This window comes from Cynocephalus volans, chromosome 4, assembly GCF_027409185.1.
Source record: "Cynocephalus volans isolate mCynVol1 chromosome 4, mCynVol1.pri, whole genome shotgun sequence".
In the NCBI taxonomy this organism is placed as follows: Eukaryota; Metazoa; Chordata; class Mammalia; order Dermoptera; family Cynocephalidae; genus Cynocephalus; species Cynocephalus volans.
In genome coordinates, this window is record NC_084463.1 from 17080720 (window position 1) to 17100397 (window position 19678).

The 19678-nt window shown below is 43.3% G+C and overlaps 1 protein-coding gene across 1 annotated transcript in view; it reads left to right on the plus strand.

Moving 5' to 3' along the window:
• Positions 1 to 286: 286 nt before the first annotated feature.
• The window catches only part of TBCEL (tubulin folding cofactor E like), a 73980-nt gene continuing 54588 nt past the window's right edge, over positions 287 to 19678 (plus strand). Inside the window, exon 1 of the mRNA XM_063093743.1 lies at positions 287 to 425. The gene's annotated coding sequence lies outside the window, so the exon portion shown is untranslated. The remainder of the gene's footprint in view (positions 426 to 19678) is intronic.

Consider the following 19678-nt stretch of genomic DNA (forward strand, 5'->3'; position numbering starts at 1 on the left):
TATGACAATCTGTACTCCTCTTTTGCACCTGGGAGTGTCCTTCAATGGACGGACAAGAGAAAGAGCAAGAGATAAGGTGTATTTCTGGTGAAGTCCAAGCCAGTGCAACCGTCCCCGTCACCATGGCAACGCCAGCTTGGTTGGCGAGGACCCGCTCCTCGGGCGCCCCCTCCCATTCACGCAGCGGACGTGACACGTGCGGCAGAGTCACGTGTTGTTGTTGGGCCGGGAAAGCTGCTTCCGGGTCAATGCAGGACACCGGGCTCTGACGGCCAGAGTGGGGGACGAGGTGAAGCGAAGCCGGGCCGGGGCCGGCCGGGACCAGGCCGGAGGCTGAGCGGCGGCGACAGCGGTGGCCGGGAGGGGGGAGGAGAGGCGCAGTCGGAGGAGCCGCCGCAGCAGCTCCCCGCCTCCCGGGCTGAGGGGTGAGTGCAGCCCGGGCCCGCCGGCTCTGTCGGCTTCTCGAGGCCCGAGGCGCTCCCCTCCGGAGCCGAGGCGCCGAGGGTCGCCCCCGTAGGGCGCGCTGAGAGGGAACTCGGGAAGGGCTCCGAGGGGGGTGCCTGCTCCGGCAGCTGCGGGGCTCGGAGACCTGCCCAGGGATGCGGGGAGAAAGGGGCCTGGGCTGGGGCGGAGCGGGGAGGGCCTGGCTTGGGGGAGGGAGGCTGGTCCCGGGGTGGAGGAGAGCGTGTGGGGAAGCCTGTCCGAGTTTCTGGGAGAATCCCGGCTAACCACTGTGCCCGGAGGCGTGGGGGATGGGACGATGCCCTCTGGCAGGTAGAGACAGACGTTGCCCGGGCTGCTGGGGAAACAGGAAACTTGTCTTAACTACTGAATCCAAAAAAAAAGAGGACCTGTCCCCAGGGAGGTTTCCTGGGGACAGGGCGGGCATTCCTAGGCTCCTGGGACAGTAGGCACTCATCTTCCGGGGGTTGATAAAAGGATGTGGCAGTTTAATTAGGGCTTTTGGGAGAAAAGATTTGCCTCAAGTTGGGAGACCCTGAGAATGAGGGGATTGGAATAAGATAGGGGCCGTCAGAAGGGTATTCTGTCCTGGGATCGTGGAGGGAGTAAGGATCTATGTGGACTTCTCTGTGAGCATGGGGAGTACAGAGTTCTAGGTCCTCGACTAGGAAGACATTCAGGGAATTAGTGAAGGGAGAGTTAACACTGTCTTCTCTTGGAACACAGTGATTCCAGAAGTTGTAATTGAGGAAAGTTGGTTGGAAGAGTTGAACTGTACAGTCAGTGGAAGGAGGAGGAGCTCTACTCTGAAGGTTGCTAAGCTACGAAGAGCTTGTAGGCACCGCCTAGGGCTGTTTGAGGAAGCTCCTTCAGGTCCAAATACAGGCGTGATTGGGGTTTGTCCCTGTTCTCTATGCTGCCATGGAACTCCTACATTCGTTTCCATCGGTCCATCTTCAGCAAAGAGAATATGAATATGTGCTGAAGACTAAGGAAAACATCCAGTGTACATTCTGAGGCATTAGACGGAGATCTCCAGGGTAGTAGCTTTCAAACTTTCTTCCCGCAGTAAGAAGTACTCCTGCATCTTCACCGTGATGTAGTACATATCTACATCTGAAAGAACAGTTTCACAATGCAGTATTTCTCTTATTATATGTGATGCATTCTGATAATTTCTATTATATTCCATTCTCTTTTATTAAAAGAATGCTGACAAATTCACTAAATTGATTTATGGGTCACAATTTGCAGTTTCCAAAACACTGTTTCTGAGGCACATTTCTTTGGCTTCAATCACTGTCCCCATGTTGTAAGCTTCTAGAAAGCAAAGATGATTCTAAGAAGATGGATTGTTTGGGGAAGGAGAGGGCAACAGGTGCAATTGACTGCTTCAGCTGTTTAGATGTTTATAACATATAGCATATTTGACCAGTGTTTTCCAAAGTACCATACTCTTAATCTTTGATATCTTAATGTTTCCTGATCATTTGATGAAATTTTGTGTGTGTGTGTTTTAATCTTTTCTGTCTTTTACTGCATCTGAGGGATATGAGAGGCCTAGTTCCATTTGGTTGCTTTATCACTACAACATAGTTAAGGAAATTTTATTTTACTGTTCCAGTGTTCTAAAGATACACTGATTTGCTTTTTGTTGTTTAAAAACATCTCAAACTCGTCTTATGCCAGTAATTGTTATATAATATTCTTTTGGCTACATGATTAAAGATATAAGGTTCATCGTTTAGTTTTTAAACGTAATCATAAACTGAAGTATAACTTTGAATCATTTAACTTCTTAATTCCCCCTATGAAAATGTTTTCATCTCTTTGTAAAATAGGTGAGGCCCTTAGAAAAACAGTATTGACTCACAATAAACATTAATGAGTGTTGGTGAGCAACGTGAGAGCCCTTCACGTGTTGCTTTGTTAAAGTCCTATGGTAAGTTGCCACACAACCTAATGTTGCAGGACATTGAGTGTCACATGATGTTACCTGATTTCAGTGGATAAATTTATAGGGTATGTATTTAAGACCAATTTAATAGTGTTACTTTTTGTTAAGGGTGAGTTAATATTATTTAGAACTTGGAACTCAATGGCATAGTCATCAGGAAAGAATTGCCCAAATTAAACTTTATCAGTGGTGTTACATTCTTGATTAGATGCCTTATGAAAACATTCTATCATTTTCAAACTTTGTTTCTTATAAAATGCATCTTTCTTGCCTTTTTAACTATTTATGGACTACATCTTGATTACTGATGAGGGGTTATGTTGGCATGTATCAGCCATTCTTTGAAAAGTATCTTTTAATCAGGTAAATATTTGTTTAATAATAATTAGCTTCAAAGAATGTTAAAGAAGATTTTCTTTTGTGGTAGGTGTTTGGAACATTAAGGAAGAGTCTCATTAATTTCATTTTTCTGGGAATCATGTATACCTGCCAATAAACAGTTATAGAGAACTTAACCTGAGTGATTGTGTACTTTTTTATAGTTTTCATTTATTCTCTTGACCTTCAGACTCGTAAGTAGCAGTCCCTTTTCCTCTTCTAATTTTTGCTTCCAAAATGCTATGGATTTGGAAATTAGATTCTTGTATTTGTTAGAATTCTGTGTAAAGTGAGATTGTGTAGTTCTGAATAATGTTAACTCATATATCTACACATATAAAATACTTTTCTTGTCTTTTCTTAGTGTATGAATTATGTTACATGTATTTTGGCTACTCAGAATTCTGTTTACTGATCTCTCAGTCCTGGGCTGTGTTTTAAAAAAGTGAGCTCTTTATATATTTTGCACTTAGTCAGCTGTACAAGGGTACTTCAAAAAGCTGGTAGAAAAAGAATTAAAAGATAATACGAACCTTTCCACGAACTTTTTGAAGTTCTCTAGTGTAAGAAAAAGTTTTAAAAAATAACATGAAACTGATAATGATACAATTTGGGCTTAAAGGGTGAAGAGATCACTTAGGTGTGATTGTTGCCTTTGCCCTACATGCTATTAGTCATTAAGATTTACTGTTCCTCCCTTTTTCAGACTACTGTGTTCTGACTTTTATTTCTTTGGGATTAGAATGGTAATAGACTAAATATTCCTGTTGTCTGTGATTCTGGTTGTACTGATCTTGCATAGCTTCATGAGAGTACTCTTTCAAAGAATGTTGCTGTGATTGTTTCACTTCCCTCCTCAAAATCCATTAGCTGCTTTCCAATGCCAGCACCGATAAAGCCCATACTATTTAGGTTGACATTCAGAGCTTTCTACAGCCTTTCTGTATTTTTTTCAGAGATTATCCTCCCATTCCAAAATGCAGATCCTCTTCCTGCCAAGTCCTGTACTCGTGGTACCTTCTTTTGTGTTTAATATTGTCCTTGAAAGTCTCAGCACAAAATGTGTTTTTTTCTTGATGAAATCCTACGCATACTCATTTTATTTCAGATGACCTCTCTTCCATGAAGCATTTCTTGCTTGTATTGTCTGTACTGTTTTTCCCATATTGCTTTGTGGTGTTTGTGCACCTCGTTTTTAAAAAGATTGTAAATACCTGCAGGATAGGAGGCTCAAATATCCTCAGATCTCTAGGACATCCAGCACAGGGTCTATCAGAACATAGTTTCATAGGCCGTGTGAATCAGAAGTGACTGAAAAATGTCTTCTCGGATGGAAAAGGATTTGATCCTGGCTTATGTTCCCGGCACGCTGTCTGTCATTAGTCCACCTCTGGTAGAAGAGGAGGATGTTTGTTTATTACTTGACTCATATCAGTCCCTACATTTATCTGGATTTCCCTGCTCAGCTTTCACAATCGCAACTATATTGACCACTTACTACATGCCAGACACAACTAGATGTTTCATAAATTCTTTCTTTTAATCTTTACAATAACACTATGAAATAGTTATTAATAGCTTCATTTTACAGATGAGGAAGCAGGTATAGAGAGGAAACTTCTTCAAGTTACACAGCAGAGTCATAATTGAACTGAAGCCCATGCTCTTAATCATGGTGCTCTTCTAAAAACTGGAGGTTTAAACAGACGATGAATTTCCAGCACTTAGGATCTTGTGGCTGTGTGAAACTTTCATTAATAATTCATTAATCATCCTTAGGACTGTGATTCATAACAAGTACTGTTGTGAAAAGTATTGTTTAAAACTGTTCTTAGAATGATGTTTTCCCAGTGATTTTCAAAATTTTACTTTCTTCCCATTCAACCGTATTCATCAGTGGTGTACTTGATTTTCATTTTACTGTCAGAAGATACTACTTCATGTCTATTCAAAATAAAATTCACTTTTCCATTTATCCAACAAATATTTAATGCTGTGGGCCAGTGACTACTTTGTATGACACTGAACTGGACTGACAAGTCCTTTCCTTGCTTTTGCAGGACTTTAATTCTAGTGGAGAGGGACCTTAAACACTAAACTAACTGATCTTGATAAGTACTGTTGAAGAATGAAAGAGAAGTGGTAATGAGTGATTGGTGGCAGTGGTGCTGTTTTTGATGTGGTAGTCAGAGGCATCTTCTTTGAGAAGGTGACATTTGTGTTTAAATTTCAGACCTAAATCCTGAGAGAAGCAGCTCTGCCAAGAGCCAGGAAGAGGGCAATCCTGTGAATGCAAAGGCCATGGGGGAAATTGTTATTATTTTTTTACACTTTAAAAATTTTAATTGACATAATTGTAATTATACATACTTATGGTGTACAATTTGATGTTTTGATACATGTTTGTGTTGTATAATGATCGGGTTTTGGTAGTTAATGCATCAATCACCTCATGTATTTATAATTTCTTTGTGGCAAAGACATTCAAAAGCCTCTCCTCTAGCTATTATATAATATACAAAATATAACTGTTAGCCGTAATCACCCTACTGTGCAACAGAACATAAGAACTTACTCCACCTGTCTAATTGAACTTTGTACCTGTTGGCCAACCTCTCCCTGTCTTCTCTGCCCCTTCACCAGTCTCTGGTACCCACTCTTCTACTCTGCCTTTATAATAACAACTTTTTTTTTTCTTTTTAGTTTCCACAAATGAGTGAGGTCATATGGTATTTGTATTTCTGTGCCTGGGCTACTTCACTTAATGTAATGTCCTTCAAGTCCATCCTGTTGCCCCAAATGACAGGATTTCATTCTTTTTTATGGCTTAATATTATGCCATTGTGTATATGTACCACTTTTTTTTTTTATCCGTTCATCTGTTATTGGGCACTTAGGTTGATTCCATATCTTGGCTATTGTAAATTGTGCTGCAATAAACATGGGAGTGCGGCTATCTCTTCAACATGCTGACTTCATTTCCTTTGGGTATATACCCAGTGATGGGATTGCTGGATCACACAGTAGTTCTATTTTCAATGTTTTGAGGACCCTTCATATTGTTTTCCTTAATGGCTATACTAGTTTACAGGCCTACCAACAGTGTGCACATGTTCTCTTTTCTTCACATCCTTGCCAATACATGTTTTCTTTTGACTTTTTGATAATAGCCACTCTAACTGGAGTGATTTTAATTTGCATTTCCCCGATGATTAGTGATGTTGAGCATTTTTTATATGTCTTTTGGCCATTTGTTTGTCTTCTTTTGAGAAATGTCTATTAAGATCCTTTGCCCATTTCTCAATTGAGTTATTTGAGGGTTTTTGCTGTTAAGTCCCTTATATATTCTCAATATTAACAACCCCTTGTCAGAAATAAAGTTTGCAAGTATTTTCTCTCATTCTGTAGGTTGTCTCTTCACTCTGGTAACAGTTTCCTTTGCTTTGCAAAAGCTTGTTAGTTCGATGTAATCTCACTTGTCTGCTTTTGCTTTTGTTGCTTGTACTTTTGAAGTCTTATTTAAAAATTCCTTGCTCAGTGTTTTAGTCTGTTTTGTGTTGCTATAACAGAATACCTAAGACTGGGTAATTTATAAAGGAAAGAGGTTTATTTGGCTTATGATTCTGCGGCAGCTGCATTTGGCACAGGCCTCAGGCTGCTTCTACTCATGGTGGAAAAGTGGCAGGCAGCTGGCGGGTACATGGCGAGAGGAAGCAAGAGAGACAGAGAGGAGGTGCCAAGGTCCTATAAACAACAAGCTCTGGGGGGAACAAATAGAGTGAGAACTCACTCACTATCCCTCCTCCCCCAGGGAGAGCATTAATCCATTCATGAGTGATCTGCCCCCATGACTCAATCAGTTTCCAACACTGCCACATTAGAGATCAAATTTCCACATGTTTTGGAGGGGACAATGCTTCCAAACTCCATCCCCCAGCCCCATGTAGTGGATTGTTTCTGCTATGTTTTCTTCTAGTAGTTTCATAGTTTAGGGTTTTACATTTAAATCTGTAATCCATTTTGAGTTGATTTTTGTATATGGTGAGAGGTAGGGGTGTACCCTCATTCTTCTGCATGTGGATATCAAGTTTTCCCAGCACCATTTATTGAAGAGACTATCTTTTCCCCAATATGTATTCTTGGCACCTTTGTCAAAGATCACTTGGCTGTAGGTATGTGAATTTATATCTGGGCTCTCTGTTTTGTTCCATTGATCTGTGTGTCTGTTTTTATGCCAGTACCATGCAGTTTTGGTTATTATAGTTTTGTAGTGTAATTTGATGCCTCCAGCTTTATTCATTTTTCTCTGGATTGCTTTGGCCATCCAGGGTCTTTTTTGGTTCCATGTGAATTTTAGGATTGTTTTTTCTATTTCTTTGAAGAATGTTATTGGTATTTTAAAAAAAAATTGTTTTTTCAATTTTATTTATATGTATTTTTGTGGGGTACAGTATGTTGTTTCAATACAAGCATATACTGAATAATGAATCACTTAGGGTAGATAGCATGTTTTGTACCTGTTAGTTCGCTCCTTCTCCTCCCCCTCACCCCCTCCCTGCCTCTGGTAGCCATTATTCTATTCTTTACTTCTGTAAGAACCACTTTTTTTTCTTTTTTAAATTTCAAAAAGACACATTCACTCCCATGTTCATTGCAACACTATTCACAATAGCCAAGAGATGGAATCAACCTAAATGCCCATCAGTGGATGAATGGATTTAAAAAACTGTGTTATACATAATAGAATACTATTCAGCTATAAAAAGAAATGATATCTTCTCAGTTTTCAGCCACATGGATGGAACTGGAAACCATCATGTTAAGTAAGTCAGACACAGAATGATTAATACTGTATGGTCTCACTTATATATGGAATCTTAAAAAAAAGTGGTTCTCACAGGGGGAAATTAGCTTGGCAAGTTTGTGAAGCAGAAAGCAAAGGAGGCTGAAGCCTAGTGGACTAGGAAGGAAGAGTGGGGAGATGAGTTTAGAGAGGTAAGCAGAGATCAGATTAAATGAAGCCTTGAAGACTATGAAAAAGAGATTGGATTTGATTCTAAGTGTGAAGGGAAGCCACTGGAGAGTTTAAAGGTTATGATTTGACTTAAATTTTGAAAAGATTGTCTGTCTTGTTGAGAATGAATTGTACAGGAGTCAAGAGAGACCAGGGAGGAGGCTATTGCAAGATCCTATTGAGAGGTTGATAATGGCTTGAGCTAGAGTAAAGTAATAGAGATGGAAAGAATTGGGATGTTTTGAATGTGGTGTTCATTGGTCTTACTGATTAATTACATGGGAGTGTGAGAGGAAGAGAAAAGTCAAATATAACTTCTGACATGGGAATAAGTGGAGGAGGAGCAGGTTTGGAGAGGGAATTAAGACTTCTGTTTTTGTTTCCTTTATGCTCTTCCTGATCATGCACCTCCAATACTCCCAGGATACTACTGTTCTGAATTTCGTATTTATTATTCTCTGGCTTTCTTTACAATTTTTACCACATATGTATGTGACCCTAAATGATAAGGTGATCAATTTTCTGTGTTTTTGAATTTTGTATAAATGGATTTGTACTGTATATATTATTGTGATTAGTTATTTTACCTATTCAACATTTTTTTAAAAGTCATTCATGTTAGTGGGGAAGCAGATATGACAAAATTGCTAATTTCCATAGCTGTGTAACATTCATTTTATGAATAGATTAATTATAATTTATCCAGTTGCCTTTTCTTAGATGTAATGGCTTTTTCTCCTGTAAGACTGGCCTGAAAGTGTGAGTCTTACTTGTTGGGAAGGCTCATCTCACAAAGACCAGGAGACAAAGATCACTGCAATCAAGCAAGAGGTTTTTTATTCCAGCATGCTGGGGTCCCTCCGTCTTCAGGACAGAAACGGCCCCGAGCTCTTAACATGAGCACTTTTACAGTTTGGTAGACAGACTTTGGCAACAGGATGAGTTGTATACAGCTTATTGGTCACCTGAGGTGACTTTTAAATTCATTGGTGGCTTTCAGTGGGGTGGTATACAGACGAGGAACTGGGGAATTGCCCAACAGCCCACCCCTTGTGTGGTTAGGCCCTTCCCGGAAGTAGGTGAACTTTGGGCAGTTTGGAAAGTCCTTTATCTGCCCTTACCAGAGAGTCCCACCCGCAGGGGCTTGTAAAACCTTGCACAAGGTAATTACAGAAGCAGAAAAGCTAGTCAGTTAATATTTAAGGGTGGGGAAAGGGGTTCAGGTCCACATTCCCCCCTTTTTCTTGTGGGTATTTCAATCATGAAATACTGATTCCTGTTGGTTTAATTCCTGATATTGTTGCCTTAACATCATAATTTGAACAGTACTAACACGTTCTCTAACAAAAGCTAGCAAGTGATTTAAAATGCAGGGACCAAAGGTCAGAAGCAACACCAAAATGACTAGTGGTCCTAGTAGGGTAGACATGAGGGTCGTGAGCCACAGAGAGGAGTTGAACCATGACTCAAACCATCCCTGATTTTGTTCTTTTTCTTTTTTCTTTTGGCTAGGCCTTCTCTAATTTTGGCCATGGAGTCTTTAATTACCCCTGAGTGATCAATGTAAAAACAACATTCTTCTCTTAGTGCAGTGCAGAGTCCCCCCTGCTGAAGGAACAAGAGGTCTAGTCCCCTTCTATTTTGTAGGACCACCTCAGAAAGAGAGGTGAGGGACTCTTATAATTTGGTAATTGAATTTTCTATTTCTTTAATATCAACATCTATGGCTGCCTGTAAACTTTGGTAATTCTGATGTTGAATAGCCAGAGCTGAAGCTCCTGTAGTTGCCCCAGCTGCTCCCAATCCTAAGCCTAAGAGGACAGAGAGCGTGATACTTAGGGGCTCCCTTCTGGTTCGGTAGTTCCCGTTATTTTCATACCAGTATGATAATAGTTCTTCATAGGGATGGTAAACAAGCCGAGGTAACAACCGAACCAAGACACAGAAATCCTGGGTCTCGTTTAGTACCTGTAAGCTAACACAGGGCGTGACCCTAGTAGCGCAGGCCCACCATCCTTCTGGAGAAGGCAACAGATATGTGTCACCAGACCACTTGGTTAAGTTAAGAGTCTGGTTGCACAGCTGGCTGTGTGAGGAGGAGATATTTCCCACACATGTTCCTTGCCCCGCAATAGCTGACAGAGTGAGTTTGACCTGTCGTTGCTGCCAACGACAGTTGGAGACATCAGTTGTAGTATTAATTTCACTTCTGAAGGCTATTCCTTCATAATATGGGGGTGCAACATTATAACAAAGCCAGCAGGAGCGGGTAGCATTGGGGTTGGTACTATTTAAGACCTTGAAGTCTTCAGAAATTAAGCAGAATAACCCAGGTTGTTTTTGAGGTTTAGATTCAGGGAGCTTAGACATTTTCTTTGATGTCTTAGCTTTTGACCTTACAGTGGGGACTGAGGGCTCTGGTTGGGTACCCGGGGGTGCTGGGGTAGTCTTTGGTTTGACCCCTGGAACTAGGTATTTATTTGGGTCTATGGCAGTATACTGGGTTTCTATTTTGAGCTTGATGGTCAACAGCAGCCCATCATCATACCTTTCTTTATAGAACCTTAACCCCCACATAAACCCTTTTTCCCACCCAGTGGCTCTTTTCCCTGGATCAGTGAAGGACACTCGGAGGGGGTGGCACCATTTCTTACAGTCATTGCCTCTATTTTTACTGTGAGTGTTATTAGTGGTTACCTTTATGTAGTCCCAGGATGAGGAGGGGTTCCAGTATCCATCCCCTGTGGTTTTGCAGCCCCAGTTCCTGCAAAAATAGTCTTCTCTTCCCCCACACTGGTAATTTAGTGCCCTGTCACGGTGGTACCCAGGACATACACAGAAAATGAGGGTGCTTAATTTACTCCTCCGTTTTTCGGTAGCACACCCCAGCCTGTCCCCTAGTCCAGTGCGTCTTTCACCTGTAGGAGGTATACTAGGGGGCTTGGAAATATCAGTATGTCCTCCTAGGTCCCAATCCGCTGGGGCTCCTATGGCTAGCTTACGCACATCTGGGAATAAGTCAGGCCACCATTTTCCCGTAGTGACCTTAGATTGGCTCCAAATTGTATCTCCTACTCCGTTTACAACATACCAAGTAAAATTCCTGGGCATACGTGGGCTGCTAGCTCCCGGGCCCGGGAAAAGATTTTTAAGCATAAGAAAAGCAAGAGAGTTCTCATCTTACAATATTTAGGTACAAATTATTTTTAGTCTTAAGGGGTGTTTCTCGGAACTCTGGACTCTCCAGGTGGCGTCCCTTGGTCCTTGGTCTTCTGGTGGTGCAGGTTTTACATGCGAGGCGTGGATCCAAGCGGAGATCCCGTCTACCTTCACAGCCGTTGGTGTTGTCAGGAGCACCAGGTAAGGTCCCTTCCAGCAGGATTCCAGAGTCTGGGAGCGATGTTGCCTTACATAGACTGTGTCCCCAACCTGGAACTGGTGAGAAACTTCGGGGGTCCCAGGTTCATAGACGGCTGCCAGCTGCGTCCAGACTTCCTTCTGCACCACCTGCAGCCCTTTTAACCTGGCATAAAGGTCACTGTTACTGTGGCAAGTGGGTTCAAAGGCATCCCCCGGTAAAGTCAAGGGGGCAGGGGTACCATAGAGAATTTCAAAGGGAGTCAGGTTGAACCAGGAGAGAGAGTTCCTAGCTCTAAACAGGGCCAAGGGAAGGAGCACCACCCAATCCACGCCAGTCTCCATGGTTAATTTAGTCAGGGTCTCTTTTAGAGTTCTGTTCATCCTTTCTACCTGTCCTGAACTCTGGGGTCTGTAGATACAGTGTAATTTCCAGTTGACCCCTAGGTATCTGGCCATTCCCTGGCTTACCTTGGCAATGAAGGCGGGCCCATTGTTGGACCCAATTACCTTGGGTACCCCAAAGCGTGGGAAGATTTCTTCCAGGATTTTCTTGACCACGACGGTGGCTGTTTCCTGCTTTGTTGGGAATGCTTCTACCCATCCAGAGACGGTATCTACAAAAACTAGGAGATACTTGTAGCCATATTTACCTGGCTTGATCTCTGTAAAGTCTGCTTCCCAATATACTCCAGGTCTGTGTCCCCTGAGTCTCTTGCCAAGTCCGATGGTGTTTTTACAGACATTTACTTTTTGACACAGTACACAATTTTTTAACTATTTGTTCTGCCAGTTGTTTTAGCCCTATGATATGATATTTTGTTTTAGGGCAGTCTGGACTAATTATTAACTCCCAGATGAGTCCATTGGTGCATTTGTTGAATCATGGCTTGTGCCTGTTCGTGTGGCAAGATGGGCTTGCCTGACACTGCCTGCCAACGTTCCTTTTCCTGATCAAAGTGGTTATTAGAGTCCCTTGAGATCATGGCTATGTCCTCAGCAGAGTATTTAAACTTGGGCTTTTCTAGCTCAGGGACGTTAACTAACAGAATAGAGGTGGACCTGTGGGCTGCCACCCTTGCTTCAGAATCAGCCAAGTTGTTTCCCCTGGCGATGGGGGAATCCCCTTTCTGGTGGCCTGGGCAGTGTATAATACTCACTTTTAGCGGTCGGTGAAGGGCCTCTAGCAGGGCTACGATCTCTGCCTTGTTTTTGATTTTTTTTCCTCCGGAGGTTAGCAGACCCCACTGTTGATAGATAGCACCATGCACATGGGCAGTGGCAAAGGCATACCTGCTGTCCGTATAGATATTGATTCTTTTGCCCTCTCCTAATTCAATGGCTTTTGTGAGGGCGATGAGTTCTGCCTTCTGGGCAGACGTTCCTGCAGGTAAAGTCTGTGCCCATATCACATTCTGGCCATCTACTATAGCAGCCCCTGCCTTCCGCACTCCTTCTTCCAGGAAACTGCTGCCGTCAGTGAACCAGGTGGCTTCGGCGTTCATCAGAGGCTGATCTGCCAAGTCTTTCTGCCATCCATGTGCCTCAGCAAGCACTTGTTGGCAGTCATGAATAGGAGGGTCAAGGTCAGGGTCTGGGAGCAACGTGGCTGGATTTAAGCTCGCCGGGGGAGCAAAAGTAACCCGGTCTGAGTTTAGTAACAGAGTCTGATAGTGAGTCATGCGAGCATTTGTGAGCCAGCGGTCGGGGGGGCGGGGGGGCTGGCGGACAATACTCTCTAAGGCATGAGGTGCCGAAATTACCAAATTCTGTCCCATAGTCAACTTGCCAGCATCTTTTACCAGAACTGCGACTGCTGCTATGATCCTTAGACAAACTGGCCACCCTGAGGCTACAGGGTCTAATTTTTTTTTTAGACAGATATGCTACAGGCCTTTTCCGGGGGCCCAGTTTTTGCGTTAGGACCCCCTTATTTTCTGCCACATACAAGTGGAAGGGTTTGGTTACATCGGGGAGCCCTAGGGCTGGAGCGGATATCAAGGCCGTCTTGCTGTTGTCAAAAGCCTGTTGCTCCTTTTTTCCCCACTTGAAGGGCTGACTGTTTTTAGTGAGGGGATATAACGGGACTGCCATCTCAGCAAAACCAGGTATCCATAGGTGGCAGAACCCGGCAGTACCTAAAAATTCCCTGACTTGTCTTGGATTAGTGGGTGGTGGAATGTGAAACACTGTCTCTTTTCTGGCCTCAGACAACCATCTTTTCCCGTCTTTAAGAAGGTACCCTAGGTAACTGACCTGTCGCTTGCAGATCTGAGCCTTTTTGGCGGAGGCTCGATAGCCCAGTTCTCCCAACTCTGTGAGGAGACGCTTTGTTCCTTCCAGACACAGTTCCTCATCGGCCCCTGCCAGGAAGAGATCATCTACATACTGCAACAGAGTTACCTGGGGGTTAGAGGCCCGGAACATAGCCAAATCTTGGTGGAGGGCCTCGTCAAAGATGGTGGGTGAGTTTTTGAACCCTTAAGGCAGGCGGGTCCATGTGAGTTGCCCTGTTAGGCCAGTCTCTGGGTCTTTCCACTCAAAAGCGAAGTACTCTTGACTTTTTACAGCCAGCGGTAGGCAGAAGAAGGCGTCCTTGAGGTCCAGTACTGAGTACCAGGTCCTGTCTGGGGGTAGGGAGCTTAAAAGATTATAGGGGTTAGGAGTTGTGGAGTGGAGGTTGGCCACCCGCTTGTTTACCTCTCGGAGGTCTTGGACTGGTTGGTAGTCATTAGTCCCAGGTTTTCGGACCGGTAGCAAGGGCGTGTTCCAGACTGATTGGCACTTCCCTAGGGTCCCCAGCTGGAGCAAACGGGCAATGTGGGGTCGGATGCCTTCGTGTGCCTCTCGGGACATTGGGTATTGTCGGACAGCTATAGGACTGGCCTGAGCCTTCAGCTCTACGTGGACGGGGGGCCGGTTCTTAGCCTTCCCTATCCCCGCAGTTTCTGCCCACACCTGGGGGTAGTTTGCTAACCACCAGTCCATCTGTCCGGTCCCCCACCCTTGTTTTTCAAACAATTGGTATTCATCTTCCAGCCTGAGAGTTAATACCTGGAGAGGCTTTCCTTGCCAATTTAACAACCGAGGTCCCTTGGGGTCAAAATGAATTTGAGCACCCATTGTGCTGAGGAGGTCTCTTCCCAGTAGTAGGTAGGGGCACTCAGGAATGACAGTGAATGAGTGGGATACCCGGCCCACGCCTAGGTCCACCGTTTTTCGGGTAGTCCATGAGTACTGTCTGTTCCCTGTAGCCCCTTTTACCACGACTTCTTTTTGAGAAGGGGTCCATCTGCCTGTTGCAACACTGAATGTTCGGCTCCAGTATCTACCATGAACTGAGTAGGCTTCCCCTCCACTGTTAGGGTTACCCTGGGTTCGGGGAGGGGGTCCGAACCCTGTCCCCTCTAATCACTGTCTTCCTGCAGGGCCAAGACCTTGGGGGCCTGAGGCTTTTTCTTTTTCTTGGCGCATTCTCGAGCCCAGTGTCCTTTCTCCTTGCAGTACACACACTGATCCTTTGCTAGGGGTTCCTTCCTGTTGCCTGGTACGGTCTTACTAGGTTCCGTAGTTTCCCTGACTACAGTGGCCAGAATTTTGTGAAGATTTCCTTCTTGGCGCTTTTCTCTCTTTATTTCTTTAGCCTCCTGCTCTTTCTGCTTTCTCTCTTCCTTTTCTTCTTTTGACTCTCTATTATGATAAACCTTTTCAGCCACCTGCACTAATTCCCTCAATGACTTATCTTGTAACCCTTCAAGCCTCTGCAGTTTCTTCCTGATATCTCTACTAGACTGGTCAATAAAGGCAACTGTCACTGTAGCTTTGTGCTCTTCACTACTAGGATCATACGGGGTAAACTGACTCCATGAGTCTCTCAGAAATGCTGACGGAGACTCATTAGGCCCCTGGATTACCTCTCTTACCTTAGTCAAATTGGTGGAGCATTTTGCTGCCCCCTGGGGACCTGCCATTAGAGCCTAGCAATAGACCTTCAGGTGCTCCCTACCTTCTGCTGAGTTAAAATCTCAGTTAGGTCTGGTCAACGGGAATCCTGCATCTATGACATCAGGGAGGAAGGTAGGTCGCCCATTGGCTCCTGGAACGTTCTTTCGAGCCTCCAGGAGGATTCGTTGTTTCTCCTCGGTGGTGAACAGGACCTGGAGGAGCTGCTGGAAATCATCCCAGGTGGGCTTATGAGTAAAGAGAAGGGATTCTACAAGGTTAGTGAGACCCTGGGGGTTTTCAGAGAAAGGGGGATTCTGAGATTTCCAATTGTAAAGATCGGAAGAGGAGAAAGGCCAGTACTGTAAGGGCTGGTTGCCCTCTTCATCAGGAGGGCCATAAGCCCGCAGGGGGAAGATAGGAATTGCCTCTGGAGAGGCCACTCATTTACTGCATGTCCCTTGAGCAGGCCCTCTCTCGGGTTCTTGTGGGTCCTCTGGTGGAGCTGACGGGCGGGCTGCCTGAGGGCAGAGGGAGGGAGGATAAGGAGGAGGAGGGTCTAGGAGAAGCAAGTCTGATTCGGTGGGAGGTAGGACTCCGGTTTCTTTCCCATCTCTTTAAGAGCAAACACGGCTGATGGACCTGTTAGGGGAACAAAGGGATGGACCCACGGAGGAGGGTCCGTGACCAGATCTTCCCAGACAATGATATAAGGGACCTGGTCTGGGTGACTCTTAGAATTGAAACCAAAAAAATTTTTCTCTTTACTGCTGTGATCAGCGGCGGAGAGAAGGAGCCTTTGGCGGGCCGTGCGAGTTGGAAAGTTGGCCACTCCGAAGAACAAAGAGTTGCCCATTTATCCTTTTTAACCTGTACAGATTATGAGCCCTGGCCTTCACGTCAGTTTAGTATTTCAGAGTCAGATTTAAAGGGGTCGAGAAAGTCTGCCCCGTGTTGCCCCAGAAAGTCGTCAGTCCCAACACACACGCAACCAGACAAACAAAAACCAAAACACTGACGTGCCCCTGCCATGGGCGCCACAACCTGATTATCAGAGAACTCGGGAGGGGTCTCCTTCCTAGAGATCTCCTGTGGAGCCGAACCCGTTTGTCTCCAACAGAGGAATCTGGAGCGTCCTCGAGGATTTCTGTGGCCGCTATGTGCTGGTATGTCTACCTGCTGCTATGACAACTACAGACCGGTGACTCCGTCTCGGAGCCTCCAAAAAACTGAAACCAGACTGATGACTCTGTCCCGGAGCCACCGAAAAGCTGAAACTAGACTGATAACTCTGTTCCGGAGCCACCGAAAAGCCAAAACCAGACCGATGACTCCGTCCCGGAGCCACTGAAAAGCCGAAACCAGATTACAGTAGACAACAAAGACACAAAGACAGACAGAGCAGACAGACAGACAACCGCGGTACCAGCTTGAGCGATCCTCCGTTCTCTAGTCTCTGGTCCCAGAGAGAGCCGCTTCCCAGCTAATGCACCAAAATGTAAGACTGGCCCGAAAGTGCGAATCTTACTTGTTGGGAAGGCTCATCTCGCCAAGACCAGGAGACAGAGATTGCTGCAATCAAGCAAGAAGTTTTTTATTCCAGCATGCTGGGGTCCCTCCGTCTTCAGGACAAAAACGGCCCCGAGCTCTTAACACGAGCACTTTTTATACAGTTTGGTAGGCAGACTTTGGCAACAGGATGAGTTGTATACAGCTTATTGGTCACCTGAGGTGACTTTTAAATTCATTGGTGGCTTTCAGTGGGGTGGTATACAGACAAGGAACTGGGGAATTGCCCAGCAGCCCACCTCTTGTGTGGTTAGGCCCTTCCCGGAAGTGGGTGAACTTTGCGTGGTTTGGGAAGTCCTTATCTGCCCAGAGAGTCCCACCCGCAGGGACTTGTAAAACCTTACACAAGCTAATTACAGAAGCAGGAAAGCTAGTCAGTTAATATTTAAGGGTGGGGGAAGGGGTTCAGGTCCACACTCCCAGGATTTTTGCAATTTCAAGCAATGCTGTTGTTATGGACATTCTTGTACATACTTGTCTCCTGGTGCATATGTATAAGTTCCTGTGGAGCTTACACTGAAAAGTGGAATTGCTGGATCATAGGGTTTGTGCATCTTCAGCTTCACTAGGCAATGATAAACTGTTTTTTGAGGTGTTTGTACCAATTTATTCTCCCACTAGCAATATAAGAGTTTTTGTTCTTCCACATTTTCTCCGGGATTTGGTATTGTCAGAGTTTTTAAGTTTTGTTAACTTTTATAAAATGGTATCTCATTGAGATTTTAATTTTTGTCTTCTCAATATTATTAAACTTGAGCATCTTTTACATACATTTATTAGCCATTTAAGTCTTATCTTCTTTTAAATACTTGTTCATGTCTTCTGTTCATTTTTGCTTTGCCTCCCACGGATTTGTCACCCCTTTTCCCCTGGGTGACGGAGCCACCAAAGATTACTCAAAGCCCATCTCTTTTGAGCAGTGAGAAGCCTCAGAAAGGGGTTAATCTTCCGGAACCCTCAAGATAGAGGCATTCCTTCCATTTGGGAAATTAACCATGAATTGGGGTTCTCTTCCTGCATTTATTCTCCAGACCAAGAAGTTACAGGAAGAGACATAGGTGGGGTTTGGCTGAGTACAGTCTAACAAGTTTTACAATAGAAGCTGGTAACATTCAGTAAAAACAAGTCAGATGACATTCTGTTAGGTAATTAAGTGATCCATTAACAAAGGCTTGATTTAGTAGACATTCCTTTTCCCTCTAGCAGCTTTTTAGTAACTTTACATATCAATTAGTAACTTGTCTGTTTTAGAACGAGCAGCCTTGCTGTATAAGGATTCTTATCTTGCAATAGAGACTCAATGCCCTGGGTGAAATTTCCCGTCCTTTGCAAGGCCAATATTTGAAACTGCAAGGCTTTGGAAAACCAGGCCCTGTGAGGTACATTTGCTTTATGAATCCTCTACAATTTTTCTACTGGGTTCACGTTTTCTTATTGTTTTTACGAGTTCTCTGCATTAGTTACGTATGCTGCACATAACTTTTTTCCAGTTTCTGTCCTGTCTTTATGTTTTTAATGTCTTTTGATAGAAAGCTTTTCATCTTACTGGTCAACTTTTCGTTTATGGATATTTTTATGTTTTATTTGTGAAATATTTTCCTAAATCAAAATCATAAAACGCTTCTCCTATTAGAAGAAATAACTGTTTTCTGCTCAAGAGAATAAAGTATGCTTTCACATTTTATCTGGAGTTGAATTTTTTTCCTGTGTGATGAGGTGAGAATTCAATTTCCGTTTTTCTCAGACTGATATTCACTATTCCTGTGCTAATTATTGAGTAGTTTAACTTTTTCCTATGAATCTCTGTGCCATTTCCTGCCATATATACATGGGCTTGTTTCTGGGCTATGTTTTCTTTTCCTTTTGTCTACCTTTTCTTTGCCCAGACTTGTTTTCTTTAACAAAGTACAGTCAATTCTTACTTGCAGTACTTTTATGTAAAGTTGCCACAAACACTAAATTAGTGGATATGGAAATAGGAGGGGTAGCTTCCTGTGCCCTTCTGGTCATAATGTTAAACCAAATAATCAATATATAACCTTATTTTACATGCGTTTCTGTTTAAAGACACCTTATTTAATATATGTTATTGATTTGTTAACATCAAATTCACTACAGACAGCACTATAATTCATGCCTAAATGAAGCTATTCAACTCATGTAATTTTTCCATAAGGCACATCACAGCCTCCTGTGCTGTAGGAACACTAGATAGTATTATAGCACTACTCTGGGGGCCATTTGAAATAGTGAAGTCACCAACAAAAAGCACTAAAATATGAAAAACATGGCACTAAATAGACCACGAAACGGATGATTGTTTACATTATAAGAGCTGAAACAAGAAGGCAGAGTGTCATCTTGTTCCACTTCAGGTAGGAATGTGCGTGTTGGGTTACTCAGATTTTTTTGTTGCTCTGCACATACCTGCAAATGACCACAAAAATACCACAAGTATTGATTTTGGGGTTACAGATAAATTTTAGCAGGTCGGTGAATTTGCAAATACGGAATTTATGAAGAATGAGGCTCAACCTGTGAAATATTGGAAGAGAGTTTTTTAGGAAACAATTAGCTTTAGCACTTTTCTCTCCCTGTCATACATGTCTTTATAACATTTTATTTTAAAAGAATAGTTTAATGCAATGAAGCTTTCAAATACTAAGTGTTCTGGGTGACAGATGCTATTATCTCAATAGAGATTTCTTTTTTGAGAATATTTTTATTATATTTATAATCATGGTATTGTTATGTAGTTCATACGTAAATGTCTGAAGCAAATAATTTTAGGAAAGAATTGCAACTTTAAAATGTTAAAGCAAGGTTTAAATTATTAAGCCTTTATCATTGTGACTCATGAGACCACATTTTCTCATAGGTGCTATTAATAACTTAAGGCGTAAGTTTTGTAAAGCAAGTACCCTTTGGAGGTTGAAATTTAAATATGAACACTTAGTTCCTTGTTCATTTAATGACATTTCTTCTTATGTACATTGGTA